This window comes from Haemaphysalis longicornis, unplaced genomic scaffold, assembly GCF_048455015.1.
Source record: "Haemaphysalis longicornis isolate Haplotype H1 unplaced genomic scaffold, Haemaphysalis longicornis Haplotype H1 scaffold_14, whole genome shotgun sequence".
Lineage (NCBI taxonomy): Eukaryota > Metazoa > Arthropoda > Arachnida > Ixodida > Ixodidae > Haemaphysalis > Haemaphysalis longicornis.
In genome coordinates this window covers 13,280,478-13,297,995 of record NW_027526245.1, presented here as the reverse complement: position 1 = coordinate 13,297,995, position 17,518 = coordinate 13,280,478, and the positions used below count along the sequence as shown (strand labels likewise).

The window sequence follows — 17,518 nt, the reverse complement described above, 5'->3', positions numbered from 1 at the left end:
TGTTGCGGTCCGGGTGGACGTTGCGCGGGAGCGGTGGGACGACCAGTTGTCTGGCAATGTCGTTGGGTATCTTGCTGTGTTCGTGGGTGTCTTCCGAGAGCAGCTCCGTCCGTAGCGGGCGGAGGCCGGCCCCTTGCAGGATCCGGCGACCCGTTTTGGTAGTACCGAGAAGGGCGAGCTGCGCGGAGCGCTGGGCTTCCCACACCTCTTCCAGTGTGTTATGTACGCCGAGGGACGCAAGGGCCCGGTTGCTTGTGCTGTGGAGAAGTCCCAGTACCGTCTTGTGGGACTTGCGGATGGCTGCGTTGATCTTGTCCCGCTCGTGCTGCAGCCATCGGCGAAACGCGCCGACGTACGAGACGTGGCTCATCACGAACGACTGCAGCAGTCGCAGAAGGTTGGGCTCTCGCATGCCGTCGCGGCATGCCTGATCCGCCTGATGAGACGGGTCGCGATGCCTATCCTCGTGAGTAGTTTGTCCAGGGCCGTGTGGTTGGTGCTGCCCGAGTCGATGTGGAGGCCGAGCACTCTGAGGCTGCGGACGTGCGGTATGGTCGTGCCGTTCTCGGTGCGGAGGGTGATGTTGCCGACTTCGCGTTCGGCTTCCTTCCTGCGGTGGCAGGGGGGTGGCAGTATAAGCAGCTCCGACTTTTGCGGGGAGCACCGGAGGCCCGTGTTCTTCAGGCAGTCGTCGATTTCACAGATCGTCTTTTGCAGCGATTTCTCGATGTGGCCGTTTGTGCCGCGCGACACCCAGAGCGTCATGTCGTCGGCGTAGATCGTGTGGTGGACGTGCGGCAGGCGGGCGAGGCGCTCGGCCACCGGGATCATGACGATGTCGAATAGGAAGGGAGAGATGACGGACCCTTGCAGTGTGCCGACGCTGCCCAGCTCCCTTTCGTCTAGTTGTAGGTGACCGACGTGGATGCATGCCGTCCTGTGGGACAGGAACGCTCGAATGTAGTTGTACATTCGTTCTCCCAACCCCAGTCGGTTGACTTGTGCCAGGATGGCGGCGTGGAGCACGTTGTCAAATGCGCTCTTGAGGTCGAGGCCGAGCACTGCCCTGCAGTCGGTTCTGCTGGGGGACTCGAGCAGGTCGTGTTGCAGGAGGAGAATGGCGTCTTGTGTGCTGAGCTTCGCTCGGAAGCCGAGCATCGTGGCCGGGTAGATGTTGTGCTCTTCGACGTAGCTCTGCCAGCGGTTGTTGAGAACGTGCTCGAGCACCTTGCCCGCGCACGACGTAAGGGAGATCGGGCGCAGGTTCTCGATGCCGTGCGGCTTGTTGGGCTTTGGTATGAGGATCGTTCGGGCCGTCTGCCATTGTTTGGGGAGCGAGCCCGAGCGCCAGCAGTCGTTGTAGTACCGTGTGAGAGCCGTTATGGCGGTGTCGTTCAGGTTCCGGAGAGCCTTGTTGTGTACGTTGTCGGGCCCGGCCGCCGACTTGCAGTTGAGGCGCTGCACCGCTCGGCGGACTTCCCACTCCTCGATGTCGCCGTCTAGCTCGGGGTTGGCCGCCCTTCGGTAGTCCGGATGCTCGACGCTCGAGGTGATGGGCAGGTACTGGTCGTTCAGGCGCTTGGAGAGCTCCTCTGTGCCGAGGGTCTTGGACGCCGTGTGCAGTATCTGGGACAGGCGGTGTTATTGGTAGGACTTGCTCTGGGTTTCGTCTTTGAGGTGGCGAAGAAGCTTCCATGTTCGGCTCGCGTGGAGTTGTCCGTCGGCCTCGTTGCAGATCGCGTGCCACTGCTGGGTACAGAGCTGTCGGCTGTATTGCTCGATCTCGCGACCGAGGCGGGCGATCCGCTTGCGTAAATTGCCGTGGTGGCGGTGTTTCTTCCATCGCCGCTGTAGGGACCGGCGCGCCTCGATCATGTGTGCCAGGCGAGGGTCCATGCTCGGTATGGCGTCGTCCGTTTCGATCTCCGTGGTGACTCGCTTCGTGGCGTCCACCAGGCAACGCGTCCATCGCTCGATGTCGTCGATGGTCGGTGCGATGTCTTGCTGACGGAAGGCATGTCAGTCCACCAGCTTGTGAGTGCGCTTGGCGGTAGAGGTTCCCGATACTCGCAGGGGGATCTCGACTTCGATAATGTAATGGTCACTGCCGAGGTTGTGGCCCGTGTTTCGCCAGCTCGTCGTTCTGCCGTCAGGCAGGTGTACGAAGGCGAGGTCGGGATTGGTGTCTCGGGCGGTTGAGGTGCCGATGCGGGACGGCTGCAGCGGGTCGGTGACGAGCGTGAAGTCGGCTTCCACGGCCTCGTCGAGCAGGTCTGTGCCCTTGGCCGTGGTGAGTATGTACCCAAGCTTTTTGTGGTGGGCGTTGAAGTCGCCGGCGATGAGGATCGGGTGGCGCGAGGCTTTGTGCAGGGTCTTGTGGAACAGCGTTCGGAACCGCTGACTGCTGTGTTGCGGATTACTGTACACGTTGATCATGTAGAGTGATTCTTGCGTCTTTTTGCCGACTACATTCTCGGTCGCGCATAGCTCGAGGGCCGTGTCGTCATCGAGGAAGTGGTCGTGCGGTATGTGGGTAATGCATTTCCGGACGAAGGTGCAGACTCCCTGCGCCGCGCCCTTGGCACTGGTGCGAGCGCTGGGAGGTGTAGCGTGCGTTCGGTATCCCGGGAGTGTTGGCACACGTTTCATGTGTGTTTCCTGAACCATGATGACGTCCGGCGGAGAGTTTATGGTCTGTATGTGTTGCTGTAGGAGCGCCCTGCGGCACTGGAGGCCGTTAGCGTTCCAGTGCCATATCTTTAGTCTTGATTGGGTTGACCTGGTCATGGTGATTGTTGGGATACGAGTGGGTTGCAGTTGACCGTGCTGGAGTTGGGGGCTCCCAGCTTCTCGTAAAGAACTGTTCGAGGCGGTCGAGTCGCGCATTGGTCTCGTCGAGCCGCGCGTTGGTCTCATCGAGTCGAGCAGTGAGCTGGTCGATCTTGGCGTTCTGCGCGTCCAAGCGCTTGTCCATGCGTTTCTCTATGCTGTCCACTCGTTCCGAGAGACGGCCGAGTCGTACTGCGGAACTGACACCACCCGTTGTGAGCGGTGGCGATAGCGAGCTGACTGACCATGGAGAGCGTGGAGGGCGGTCCTCCTGATCGGCTTCTTCTTCGATGTCTTCGTCTTCTTCGTCTTTTGTAGTAACATGTGCCGCCGGGGTAGCGGTGTGCTGTTGTGGTGGTTGGTGGGGCGCTTGAGCGGCGCTCGTTCGGATGACCGGCGCTCGGCTCGGCTTGGGCGATTGTTGCAGATGTTGCGGGTTGAGGGACGCCGGTTGTGGTGTTTTCCCAAGCACCCATGGTGATGTCGTAGGCGTACGGTGTCCTGTGATAAGGATCTCTTCCAACTGCTTAGTCAACTTGGCAATCAAGTCTTGCTGATCACGCACCATTTCTCTAGCGTTTGTATTTCGCTGTCGCCGCGGCTGGACGAGCGTGGGCGAGCCGGTTGCTTGGCTCCACCTCCGGCAGCTGTGACCTTGGCCCATGACGTGGTGTCGTGCGTCACCGCGCCTCGTGACTTACTTCGCGACCTATCGCGGCTCGCGCAGCGTGATGGATGGCGTTGTTTGTTCGCTCCCGGCAGTTCCGGGAACGCGTCCTTTCTGGAAAGTCTGACCTTCGGTGCCAGCGGCGGAGGAGGTCGGGCTTTTTCCATTGCCGCAGCAGTCTTGGTTTCCCATTGGCGCTTCTTCACTTGGAAGGGCACCTTGAAACGATTCTTGCAGTGTCTGTCGCCGGTGGGGTGGCGACCGCCGCACAGCTTGCAGTGCGGCTTACATTCCTCTTCGTGGTTCTGGCCTGGTTTTGTCTTGCCGCAGGCGAAACACACGTTCAGGTTGGGAGTAGGGCACACGTCCTTACGGTGGCCGACATGTCCACACGCCTTGCCGACTTCTCTGTGCTGTTTGTAGATGGTGCAGCGAATGATGACGCCGGCGTACTTCACGTACGTGGGCACCTTGTTGCCCTGGAACAGTACCACGACAGCCTCGGACGAGCCGATCCGGTACGCGTCGATGACTGTTGGGTTGTAGTTGTTTATGATGTAGCTGCGAATGTCTTCTTGGGTGTCTTCGAGTGAAATGTTCCGAATGACTCCCTTGACGGTATTGTCTGGTGCTGCGTGGTATGCGAAGACTTCGAACACTTGCGTGCCGAGGGTGATGCTTCGAATGGTCGAGTAGCGCTGTGCTCTCGCGTCGTTCGGCGTGCTCACGACGACGATGTTCTGAGCGACGTTGGGACATGCAGTGTCTTCTGTGAAAGCTAGGGGTTCCATGCCCGCCGCCGGGCAATACCTCGCATGAGGTCGGTGGGCTTCGTCTTTCCAACAATGAGTCCGCCGCGGGGGCGGATCACAATCTTGAATTCGTCGCGGGCCTTTCGCGTGGCATGCGGGCGGCCTTGTCCATGGTAGCATTTACTTTTCGGGCAAACTGGGCCCGTGTAGGAGCGGGAGTCAGCCTACCTTGGCTAGCAGGGCTTGCCGGAGGCGAGTGCTGACGTGGCTCTCGGGTGCCGGTGGGTAATCGTCGGCCGCGCTGGGTTGCGAGGATCCAGCTGGCCTGGGCGTTCGGGGTGCCGTCGTCTTCGTCGGACCCGTGAACGGTGATCGTCGTCCGCCCGTCTCGGAAGCCCAGCGCGGGGCCAGACTCCAAATCGGTGATCGTATCCATCGCAGAGTGCGAGGTCGTGGTCGTCATCGCCGTCGGAGCGGAGCGGGCGGCGGGGCTCGGCGGCCCGAAGTCGTGCTAGGCCTCGTTAGGCTTAGCGCTCGGGCCACATCGGAAGAACTTTGGAATTCCCAAATTGGTGAAAAATGGTCCGGCTCACCGAAATTCGGTATCGGCGTGATCGCTGCGTCAACGTGGATGTCCTGGAAGCAAGGATTCCCAAATTCGTGAAGAATTGTCGGCACAGTGGACCATAATCTGCGTAGCCGATGTGAGGCACATCTGCTCACCTCGACGACCGCAGCGCCACCGGCGGACAACAACGACACGGGAGGGAGGGACACAGCCCTGAGCATGAGATGCCTCACATCTAAAAGCATAGCTGGCAATATAGACGAATACTAAAGCATTAGCGAAAGGGCAGCCAGTCTTGTGATTAGGCCTAGTAAGAGGTACAAACTCAAGGTGGTACAGGGCTACGCGCCTACATCAAGCCATGACGACCACCAAGCTCAACAACTCTATGAAGATGTTGAATCGGCAATGGTTAAAGCAAAAATCCAGTATACCGTAGTTATGGGATACTTCAAAGCTAAGGTAGGCTCTAATCAGGCTGGTGACAAGGCAGTTGGGAGCTATGGTCTGGGCTGGAAAAGTAGCAGAGGGGACCTACTAGTCGAGCTCCCGGAACGGAATGATCTACGCATCATGAATATCTTCTTCGGGAAACGGGAGATCCGGAGGTGGACGTGGAGGAGGCCGAATAGGGAACATAAAAATGAATTTGTGACAACCCCGGCGTCGTGCAGGACTTCGAAGTGTTTAGAAGGGTAAGGTGTAGTGACCACCGGATGGTGATATCTCGAATTAGGCCAGATTTGAGAAGGGACCGCAACAAGCCAGTACGAAAGAAGCCGACCAATGAGCTAACCGTAAGGCGTAAAGTTGAAGAATTGAGGATCGCGCTGCCCAAACGATATTCAGCTCTTACCGAGGAAGCAGAGCTTACCACACAGGAAGCAAGCGACAATCTTACACGCATTATCACGGAGTGTGCAGTCGAAGTCGGGGGCACGATAAATAGACAGGATACTGGCAAACTTTTGCAGGAGAGGAAAGATGTAATTAGGAAATGGCGAAGCATGACGATCTCCACCCCAGCTGAGAGAATTGAACTAGCGGAGCCTTCGAAGTTACTGAAAAGACGTTAGACAGCTGACATACGGAAGTATATTATGGAGAGGATCGAATGTGCTGTAAAGAAAGGAGGCAGCCTGAAAGCAGTGAAGAAGCGTCTAGGTGTGGGGAGATAGCAGATGAATGCCCCTCAAGACAAGCAAGGCAATGATATCACAAATAGGGATAAAATATTCAAAGTAGCCGAGGAGTTCTACAGAGATCTCTACAGAAACCGGGACATCCAGGATAATGCGGAAAAAGAAAGCAGTTCAGGGGAAATAGACATCCCACCAGTAACGACAGAAAAGTAAGGAAGGCCTTGAAACAAATGAAAGGGGGCAAAGCACCTGGTGAAGATCAGATAACAGCAGACCTCTTGAAGGATGGCGGGCACATTGTACTTGTAAAATTTGCAAACCTGTGCGAACAATGATTAATTACCACAAGTGTACCGGAATCTTAGAAGAACACGAACATCATACTAATCCATACGAAAGGTGACATGAAGGACTTGAAAAATTAGAAGCCGATCACCTTACTGCCGTTCGTCTACAAGGCACTTAACATGGTAATCGCTAACACAATTTCTGCAACCTTAGATTTTAGTTAACCTAATGAGCAAGCTGGGCTTCGTAAAGGCTATTGAACAATGAACCATATTCACACGATAAATCAGGTAATAGAGAAGTGCGCGGAGTATACTGAACCCCTATATATAGCCTGCATAGACTACAAGCAATCATTTGACTCGGTCCAAACCTCAGCAGTCATTCAGTGATTGCGGAACCAGGCTATAGACGAGAATGATGTACGAATACTAGAGGGTATTTACAAATGGTGCACAGCTAACATCATCCCCCATAAGGAGAGCAGTAAAATACCTATAAGAAAGGGCGTCAGGCAGGGAGACACGATCTGTCCGATGTTATTCACTGCATGTTTACAAGACGTATTCACAACATTGGAGTGGGAACCGGTGGGCGTAAGGGTTAATTCAAAATACCTCAGTAACCTCATATTTGCTGATGACGTTTACTTGTTAAGTAACTCGGGGGAGGAATTGCAAAGCATGCTTACCGGAGTGGACAAACAGAATAGAACCGTGGGTCCGAAGTCTAATATGCAGAAAACTAAAGTAAAGATCAAACTCTTCTGGACAGCACAGCGGTTTAAGATAGGTGGCGAGCGAATATATCTACTTAGGCCAAGATGTGACCCCGTATCCCAACCATGAGGCAGAGATAATTCGAAGGATAAGAATGGGGTGGAGTGCATTTGGCAGGCATGCTCAGATAATGAATGGCAGCCTACCTTGTCCCTGAAGAAGACAGTGTCTGACACCTGCATCGTACCGGTACTCACCTACGGGGCAGAATCTTGGAGGCTCACTAAGAGGGTTCAACTTAAAGTGAGGACGACTGAGCGCGCAATGGAACGGAAATTAAGGGACATTAAAGGACAAGAAGAGAACGGAGCCGGTCATGCAACAAACGCGTGTTGAGGACGTATGATTAGGAATGAAGAAGAAATGGTCGTGGGCAGGGCTTGTAATGCGAAGGCAAGATAACCGTTGGTAATTAAGGGTAACAGTGAATCCCTAGAGCAGGCGATCGCGGCAGGGAGCGGCAGAAAAATGGGCAGATGAGATCAAGAAGTTTGCGGGGTTAAATTGGTCGCAGTTAGCACATGACCGGGGTAATTTGAGAATAATGGGAGAGGCTTTTGGCCTGCAGTGGGCGCAGATAGGTTGATGATGATGATGATGATTATGATCGATTTCGCGTTGCCGGGTCTTGTTGGAAACGAAGGAAAAGAAAACAGCTATGGGTTGAGCACTTTCATCTAATACCGACGGCACAGTAGCGTTCAAAAGGTGTCTCCACCATGTACTGCAATGCCGGTATTTTCGTCTCCGCCTTGTACTACTTCTCGTTTCACTTGGCCTTGGCAGTTTCACACTGGCCTTTTCCACTCTCATTTAGCTCGACCACGTAGACCACGTCGGCCTTATCTCGCGCTAGCAAGGCGCAGGGCTGGTGACGCGTAGCCTGCGGCAGGGCTGTCGCGTAGCGTGCGGTGCTTGACTCGTTTGCGCGCTAGCTGGACGCCATGGAGGGGAGAGGGCACAACATAGGCTGTGATTTTTCTTTTAAACTGGGGTTTTCAGCTAAAGATGCAAAATCAAGTGAGAACGTGCTAAATATGGTAGTTTAAATATCTTACTAGCCCACCTATTATGTGAGACTGTCTACTAGGCCGGCATTTACTCGCACCCCGGTCGTACGACACCCTGGTCGTACGACGCTTTCTCTCGCGGTTCCTTGAAAGTCGCATTATCGGGGTTACACTCAGAAAATTTTAAAATCACCTCAATACCTAGGAGCTTAAGAAAAAGCCCTGTAAATCTCCCCGAGGTAAGCAGAACTAAGGGGTTGTGAATTCCGATAATTGAGTATACATACGTTAAACTTTACTAGCTATTTAAATATACGGTGAAAACGCAGATGGGACTTAAGGGTAAGCTCTATACTTCCGACGCATTTTTGGCCATTTTGAGGACTATTTTTCTGGGAATCTAATAGTGTTATCTGCATGAAGTATATATCATTTTATTTCACAATTTCTGATGTTCCGACTGCCGCAGAATTAGGAACATCCACTGAAGAGTTAATTTTTATGATTTTTGATTCGTTAGTACCTACCCTTTCGCGTTATTTTAGTGTTATAAGTTGTGTAATATAAAAACGGTTGCGTGCATATTTTCAATTCTGGTACAGTTGGTGTGACAACTTATGTAGATAACAGGGAAAAACAGTTCGTTGTCTGGGAAGATATGAAAATAAGGGTGCCTATGTAGTAAAAGAAGAGTTTTGACATAGTTGAGTTTAAAATAAAAACAAGTGAAATACAATACTCTATGTCAAAACCACCACTGGAACGAATTTATTTAAAAAGTACCAGCTTCCTAATCACCGTCGAATTGCGATTAGGATAAACAGGGGGGATTTAACCATTGTAAACTACAGAATGACTTTATTACTTTTTTTAAACAGGGGCGGATTTAAAGTAATTAAAAACAATTAGGAAACTTCAGAAAAATGGAATCCATGGCTTCTTAAAGAAGCTCAACAAAATCCTGCCGGCTATCAAGGGGTCGGTAACAGGCACCAAATATGCAATGAATGCCATCGAAATATTATGGAACCCAGAGAATTTCAAGGGGGTAATCTAAAGGAAGAAGGGATGGGTGATAGATTTCGTCTATAGCAATAAGTACGCCGCAACTTCGAAAACCCATTCTATCTTTACGAAACCGAATGAACGATGATGGAAACGAAAGTTTGTTCTTTACGTCCTCGGTCAATCACGATTCCGTACCTACGACTATGTCGGCTGAGCACATGTACACGATGGCGTTTATTGCATTAAGCTTTTTTATTAATGCTGCGAAAATAAATAAAAGCAGTGAAACTAATTTTGAGACGATAGGCGTGTGGTGACAGTGTTAATAGGGTCATTGAGGAGGTTTTTTTTTCTGACCTCATGACAGCGCGATCATTTGCATCATGTGGAATTATGCATCTGAAGTTTGTTAAAACGCAACATCAATTTTTCATCGCGTTTGCGTTGAGCTTTAGCGTAATCGCGGGACTTCTTTCTTGCAGGTTGGACTTGCCGAGAAATCTTCCTCGAGCCAGACCTTGGGCTTCTATAGATCTTTCAACTTCGGAGCGCTAGACGGAGCTTATAATTTTGATTTGAAGTTCAGAAACTTCACTATAATAGGACGATCAAAGTCAGGTCGGGCTTTTCCTAATCTATGAGCATCTTCGATGTCGCCAGCCTAAATGTTAGGATGTTTCGAGAAGAATTCTTTGACTATTCTTTCGGACGCCACATACCCTTCGTGATCTTCTTCTGGAAGGCCTTTTATTATAAAATTATTTCGCCCCATTATATTGTTCATATCGTCCACGACGTCAGCAAGTTCTTCGTTCATCTTGCAAACATTTTCCTTGACTTCCTGAACAGTGTCGATGACAGTTGAAACGTTTTCTTAGGGTCTCATACTTTGTACACGGTTTTTTCTAAGCTTGTTAGGCGGGAATCAATGCTGGTGATCTGCTGTTTAATTTCAGTTAACCTGGAAGAGGTTTTTGATGACACATTTTAGGCAGGTTAGCACATCCTCGATCTTAGGACCCAGATTGGCCTCCACGTCGCCAGCACAAAGCAGTAGCCATGCGAGGGCTAGGGCCTAGGGCTCAGCGCACGGATAAGACTTGATCGGGCAGAGAAACGGCTGTCGTAAAAAATGTAGGCATTTGGCTAGCAAAGAACGAACCAGTGCGAGCACGATAACTACACATATGAATACCTGTGTTCAAAAAGAGTGCTTGGACGGCCACATAGGATTCAGTAGGAGAAATAACAATCAAAATTCATACGTAAAACGGTAGAAAGCAACGGTTAGGCACCTGCCACTTATGGCCGCCAATCCCGTTGGTTCGTTGCTTCACTTCGGTTTTCTGGGCTTGAAGGCGCTGTCGTCACTGACATAACAATGTTGGTCAGCGTCACGGAGGTTGAACGGTGACAATCGCTTCGTTCTTTAATCTTCGATAAGCAGCCAGACGGCTTTTGCTTCGAACACAAGTTGTAGAAAAAAAATTTCCAATTGCTGGAACAATGATCCATCAGGAAAAGTTTATTCCATTATATTTTGACCACCGCCTTACAGAAACACAGTATTTGTATTTGTCCGCCTTGCACGAGCCATGGTCGCACGTTCCAATTTCATCCGCCTTACCGAAACACGGTATTTGTATTTGTCCGCCTTGCACGAGCCACGGTCGCACGTTCCAATTTCATAGACTAGCAAACCATCCCTGGAAGAAATGTTGACGTGCCGTTCGCGGTACTGAAAAATAAAAACAATACATTATTGATGTTGAATTTTGCTTTGCTAACAAAACTGAAAGCATGAACGCGACTATCCGTAACATTAAAATCATATTGGTTAGAACAATATAAAATCACACTGATGCCACCAACACCTAGCGCGACGCTGCATTCTCCATTCGAATTCAAGGTTATTCTGAATACAAGAAATTATTTGTCTGAAGCAGAAAAATCCCGGGCCTTCTACACTAACGTGAAACATAGGGAGGTGCGAAGCATGCAGTTTATAAATGTTTTCTTTGCGCGTGGGCGCTTCTAACCTCGGAGATGAAAGCTTATTGGAGAACTTTAGGAGGACCAAGCATGCAGTGCATCAGTGTATTCTTGGAACCTTGGCATTTTTCTGGCCAGTCGAGGCCCTGCAACAATAGCGCGTTAGCGTACGCCAGCTGCTATACTGAAACTCTCTAGTGACGTTTGAAACAGATTACCATGTCCATTTTTGGATGTGCTAGTCACAGTTAGATGACATCAAAAATTTTTTAGATGTAGGCTTAGTGCTCGTTTTGGGAGGTCGCCATACCTGTAGAAGGTCTTTTAATGGCAAAAATAATGTCTTAGCTTATCAACTGTTTGCCTTGGTCTCAAAATACCTCCACAAGAGTACGTCCTGTTCTCGCTAATGTTTAATACATGTCCATGTCACCAAAGTTCAAGGGTTATCTTAGAAATACTGGCTAAATGATATCGCAATGGTATAACCTTGCAAGCCCTGCTAGCTTCACCAAGCTGGTGCAATTTCTACGTCCACCGGACTTGACTAGAATGTAACAGAGAAAGTACTATAAAATCACTATCGCCACTATGATAATAGCAGGTTTATATACAGGTGTGCCACTGAGCACGCAAGAACTGTTTCGAGGTACAGCTAACTCTTGTTAGCGCCGCACAACATGAAAAGGGGTTACTAAATCGTGAAACGGGAAGGCAAAACATGCGATTGCTTGGCAGTAGCACTTCGGTTTTAATTCATTGCTACACCGGCGCTAACTCGTTTTTGTGCGAGTTTGTAGCATACCAGCAGTTGGAAACAGTGAATGCGCAATAAAACCGTGAAACAATCTTGGTTCTAACGGTCATCATTATTATTACCAAATAAGAACAGCCTCTTTATGTTCAGAGCACCATGAACGGGTCACCTGTGTTCAAGCAGCCGCTGTTTTTTTCGATATCATATCGTATTTTCTTTGTATGAATTTTAAGGGCTACACTTCCCTTGCGTTACGTAAAGGCAAAGCGCTAAGTCAGTTTCTGACTCTCTTCCAGTGGTGTAAAAACAGGTCAAAGAACGCTGCTACACGAAGAATGCATAAGCAAAACTGTTCCAAAGAAATAAAATTGCTTGAACGGCTCTACATGTATTTCTAATCAAATGCACAGCAAACATAAGGGACATTTATGCAACATGTAGGCACATAACGTGTAGTTCCATCGCTTTTTTAAACAGTCTTTCTTCTGCTCTTTAACCCTGTAAATTTTAGTCTGTCCGTTTGTACGTCTGCTCTTCGATTGAGCCCACGTACCAAATGTTAGAAGAAATGTTTCAGTGAGTCATTTATATAGGGAAGAAATTACGAAATACCTAAAATCGCTAGCACGACTTATACTTGTCAATCATTTCCAGGAAAATGACGTGCCACATAATGGCAGCAAAGCAAATAAGGCACCGAAATCCTAAGCACTGTTGTTTGAGTTTGTAAGTGACTTGCGCGACATTTTTGCTTGTGCAACCACAAGAAACAAGTAGGAAAGAATCTATAACGAAAACATAAAACACGACTCGCGCCGGTCTAGAATTCACGGCTGAAACGCCAAGACAAAAACAAACCCGACCACGACATGGCGTGCCTGCAGTTTGAAGTAGAGAAAATACAATTTAATTCAGAAAACCCCCACTGCGTTTATATTGAAAGGACTGCGACAGAAGTGAAACAACCCGACGCGTAGGCGGGGACGAAAGCAGAATTCATGGGGCACGGTCTTATTCCTAAATTAATCAGACACGCTGGATTGTGGTTTAGCCCTAATGTGAGCCAATATAATGCCGTTGAAATTTCCCTTTTTCGAATGGGAGGCGAAGTGATAGAGAAATAAGCATTTTGATAAAATCTATAGTTTGCCGACCCGGATATAAGGCCGTGCCTTCATAGATTTTACACCGTGAGCGACTAAGCATCCCGGCCTTTTAAGCCTAGCGCCGACGGCATGGTACACCCAGCCACAACCGAGAGTACTGAAATCTTTCCGCTCCTGCCCACACGACGTCTGTTGGGGAACACATTACGATAGCCAGAACGTCACTGAGCGCAAAAAATTGGCGCTGCGGGATATTTTCTCAGAGTTTACGCCACCGGAGGTGTTATGTTCCCTGTTGACGATATAATCTCGCTCTTCTGCTAACGTGCTGTGCAGGGGAAAGCCTAGCGAATAGCAGACATTTCTAGAACTACATCGTGCCAACGTCTGCTTCCTCGATAACCAAAAACTCAGTCGCAGGACGACATCAACAGTGACTGAGCTCGCCGCCCTCCGTGCTGCTCTTGAATACATCACCACGCAGCCACTCAGCCAATGGTCTATCTCTACAGATTCCCGCGTGGCCCTTCAATGCCTTCAGTCTTTTTCTACTGAACAGCTAGTCTAGGACATTCGGGTTTTCACATCACCAAGCCGTCAGTGCTTGCCATTTCGTCGAACGACAGTGGATACCGACACATTGTGGTCTATCGGGTAATTTTACTGCAGACGTTGGAGCTTCCGAAACTCACGATCCCCAAGTGCCTACTGCGGCAATACCGTGCTCCAGAAAGGATGCCGCCGCACTTGCGGGACGTGTTGCGCAGCAGGTACAGATTTCAATATGACCTGATTCATCACGTCGCTATACCCCGCTCTACTCTGTCGGCCCAGAATGTATTTTCAAATTGCTCTCTAATCTCACCAAACACGATGCAGCAGTAATACACCGCATACGCCTTAACGTCGCCTACACTCGCCTTTTTCGTTTTAAGCTTCAGCAGACAAGCTCCCCCTCTGTCCGAAGTGTAACTGTCCCGACGATACTCACCATGTCATGTGTGTGTAAACGATATGACGACCCTTGACCGTGACTTTGAGCAGGCTACCTATATGATCGTGTCTTACGTTGAATGATGTGCTTGTCACCTGGTCATGTGCAAAGATGGCTTCACGTGCGACGAAAGCCTTCCTAAGCTTCCTTCACAGTTCATGCCTGGTTTACAGTCGGTTACAATGCCGAGCATTGATTCGACCTGTGCTAAAGCAACGTGACCATCAACTTTGCGCTCACAAACTCTCAGTGGTGTCCCAGTGAGCATTTCGGGGCTGTGATCACCATGATTGCTAGGTTAGCTGTCAACGTGCCATGATCGCTTGTGGTCGAACCACGGTTTCCTGAACTGTGCTCAAATTGAAAGTGGACATTTCTCCAGTGCGTGTTTACGATTTCCCGTTTTTAACCTGACCCAGTGACCTCATGACCACGTGTAGTCGCTCCGAAGTTGTCTGAACTCTGCTAAATTTGAAAGCGAACATTTCTCCAGTGCGGTGAAACATCTCTCCATTGTATTTTAACATTCTCGTATTTTTACCACGAACTACTGAACCTCTGTCTACAGACCTCAAGTCTGTGTTTTTTTTTATTCGTTTTATTAATAACCTGATGTAGCATGTTAGGCTATCTGCTGGACAGACCACGTCAGCATCATTAAACTGCATTCTCTCTGCTTCGCTTTCAGTTATTCAATTTGTGCATCCGTAATACCTCTCTCGCCCTAAGTTAGAAAGAATCGCCTTCCGGGCAGCGGTATCGTCTGGGCCCGCATTTTTTATGATGCACACATATGTGGTGTGGTAATTGTTCAGCATGTTATTATGAACAGTGCCACAATAAATTCAGTTGAACCTTTCAATTGCGTGTCATTGTAACTCAGGCCTATGTTGGCTGGTATTATCGTTATCATCATCATCATCAACCCATCTACGCCCACTGCAGGGCGAAGGCCTCTCCCATTATTCTGCAATTATCCCGGTCCTGTGCAACTGCGGGCAATTTATCCCGTGAAACTTATTGATCTCATTGGCCAATCGAACATTCTGCCGCCCCTTGCAACCCCTGCCTTCTTTAATACCCACTCTGTTGTCTTTAATGGCCAACGGTTACCTTGCCTTGGTATTAAATGCCATGCCCACGCCCATTCCTTCGTAAGTTATACTAATATATCCTTAACATGCGCTTCCTCCCGGGCCCACTCCACTCCCTTCTTGTCTCTTAAACGTTACACCTATCATCTTCCGTTTCGTTTCTCGCTGAGTCGTCCTCAATGTAAGAGGAATTCTTTTAGTGAGCCTCCATGTTACTGCCCCGTAGGCGAGCACCGGTACGATGCAGCTGTCATGCGCTTTCTTCTGCATGGCAATGGTTGGCTGACGTTCATTATGTGAGGACTCCTATCGAATGCCTTCCACTTTATTCTTATTCAAATTATTTCTGGCTCATAATTAGGATGCGGGGTTACAGCGTGGCCTAAATAGATGTAGTAGGTATTGTCATACAAATATACTAAGACTACTATCATTATTATTATGGTATTAGTTACTAATTGTTTCGGGGCGAATTATTTCGACTTTTACAATTCCCACAGTTCACGCGACAGCTGCCACATCAACAGTGCTCTGCATGAAAGGCCTGTGCGTGTTGTCTAACTTGAAGTCAGGTCCACCTGTCAAGGAGCGCTTAGCACGTAAGGTCTTAGTTAGGGGCGAGCGCCGACCACAGGTTCGACAATTTCCGCACCGCCGTCGCTTCACGTTTGCAAAATACCCTTCGCTTTTTTTAGATGCGAAGCATCTCTTGCGCGGGAGAATGCCCCGCGTCCATGCCCCGTCCGCAGCGCCTCTGATCATGATTGTGGCAGGGTGCTCCTAGGGATTGGCCAACCAAAAAATCCATCACGAGATAGCTTCGCGTTCAACCACCGTCGTCATCTTACCGCACGGGAACCGCTGAAGACGAAGAAGGAGAAGAAGACAACGCGGCAAGGAGGAAGGCGTGTACGTTGCTGTCGCCCCGTCCGCAGCGCCTCTGATCATGGTTGCGGCCGGATGCCCCTAGGGATTGTACGACCACAGAATCTATCACGAGATAGCTTCGCGTTCAACCACCGTTGTCATCTTCCCGTAGGGGAACCGCTGAAGAAGAAGAAGAAGAAGAAGACACAGCTGCGAAGAGGAGGGCGTGTACGTTGCTCTCAGGCGATGCACCAACGTCTAAAACCTTTATCTCACCAACGCTGACGGAGACTACACCACAGAGACGGCAACATCAACAAGAACATAATGGACGAGTTTCGGCGGCTCGAGAACCACCGCCTACTCATCGTAACAAAACAGTACTTGCGTGTTTTTGCCACCGGTGTGGACCGGGACGCGGAATTCGCTCGGGAGCTACTAACCACCAGATAACTCAAAATGACGGCAGCACAATGGAACCACACGGAACCCCCATGATGCTTCGCATCTTCATCATGGTTCCCCACGGGAAGATGGTGTAATTTTTTTCTTCTCACGGTGGAAAAGTATGGTTATGGCCACCGCAATGGCCTCTGTAGAATGGAAGAGAACAAAACCAGATGATTTCCGCGCTGTTCACAAAGGGCCTAACATTTACAAAAAATTGTCCGGCTCGGTGACGCGACTTCATGCGGTGGCCGCAAAGTATTGCACGGGGATTTCACACGGCATCCGAACGGTTCGGTCAGAGCTGCCAAGTTGGTAGGAGGTACTGCAACACCGGCCCCTTTTGCGTGGTCGCCGGAACAAAATTTGAGATGTGTCCTTCCGGGAATAGGCCTCATTATGCGCAGATGACCCTACAGGTGAATATTTGCTAAAACAAAAATTTTATTTCAATACAACAAAACGGTCATGTAAAACACGCTGAAATTGGCCCATCACTGTCTTCTCTGTTACAAGTCAATAACAGAAGTAATACGTAACCACTATACCATCGCCTTTCAATTTCCCATCCAAAGAAAGCGGAAGAATTCAGGGAACGTTTTTTTCAATTATAGATCTATCTATCTATCTGAATTTATAGTTATAAAAAGTAGTGTCCAATAGACTCACCGACTGACTGATTTATCCCGCCCAGCGAAAGCTGCCTGAAATACGAAATTTTTATGATTGCTTATCGTCAATTTATTTCTATCATAGCGTAGCTGCGCACTAACGCAGGATTCTTCGCAAAGGTACCCGTGCAATTGCGTTTCCGCAAATTTCTGCATTTCCGACGCGCCCCGAAAATTCCCGACGTACTCTTTCCGCAAAGCACAATTTATAAGCCCTCCATGTCGCCGTGCACTGCTTCCGTGTTGCAAATTCCATCAACCAATCATGAAGATTCTTTGCTGCTAAAGTTGATTGTGTTAGATAGTCACATCGGAAAGCTTGACGTACGAAGAAACTAATGGAGGCTGCTGGAATGTACGCCGGCAGGGCCTGGCAGGCACGCTGCGCAATGACGGCAGATGTTGGCATGCTGGCAAGCTTGACTGCTGAATTGATGATGTAACTGCATTTTCTGAACGAATGATGGCAGCAGGCCTAAATTCATTTGATAGGGAAGCCATTGTACTAACAGAAACATAGTGGTGGCACTGAACATTTCGAGAAAAT

At 49.5% G+C, this 17,518-nt stretch overlaps 1 long non-coding RNA gene across 1 annotated transcript in view; it reads right to left on the bottom strand.

Moving 5' to 3' along the window:
• Positions 1-10,577: 10,577 nt before the first annotated feature.
• Positions 10,578-17,518, bottom strand: part of LOC144164967 (uncharacterized) — a 55,049-nt gene continuing 48,108 nt past the window's right edge. Inside the window, exon 4 of the long non-coding RNA XR_013321279.1 lies at positions 10,578-10,781. This is a non-coding gene — a long non-coding RNA (uncharacterized LOC144164967). The remainder of the gene's footprint in view (positions 10,782-17,518) is intronic.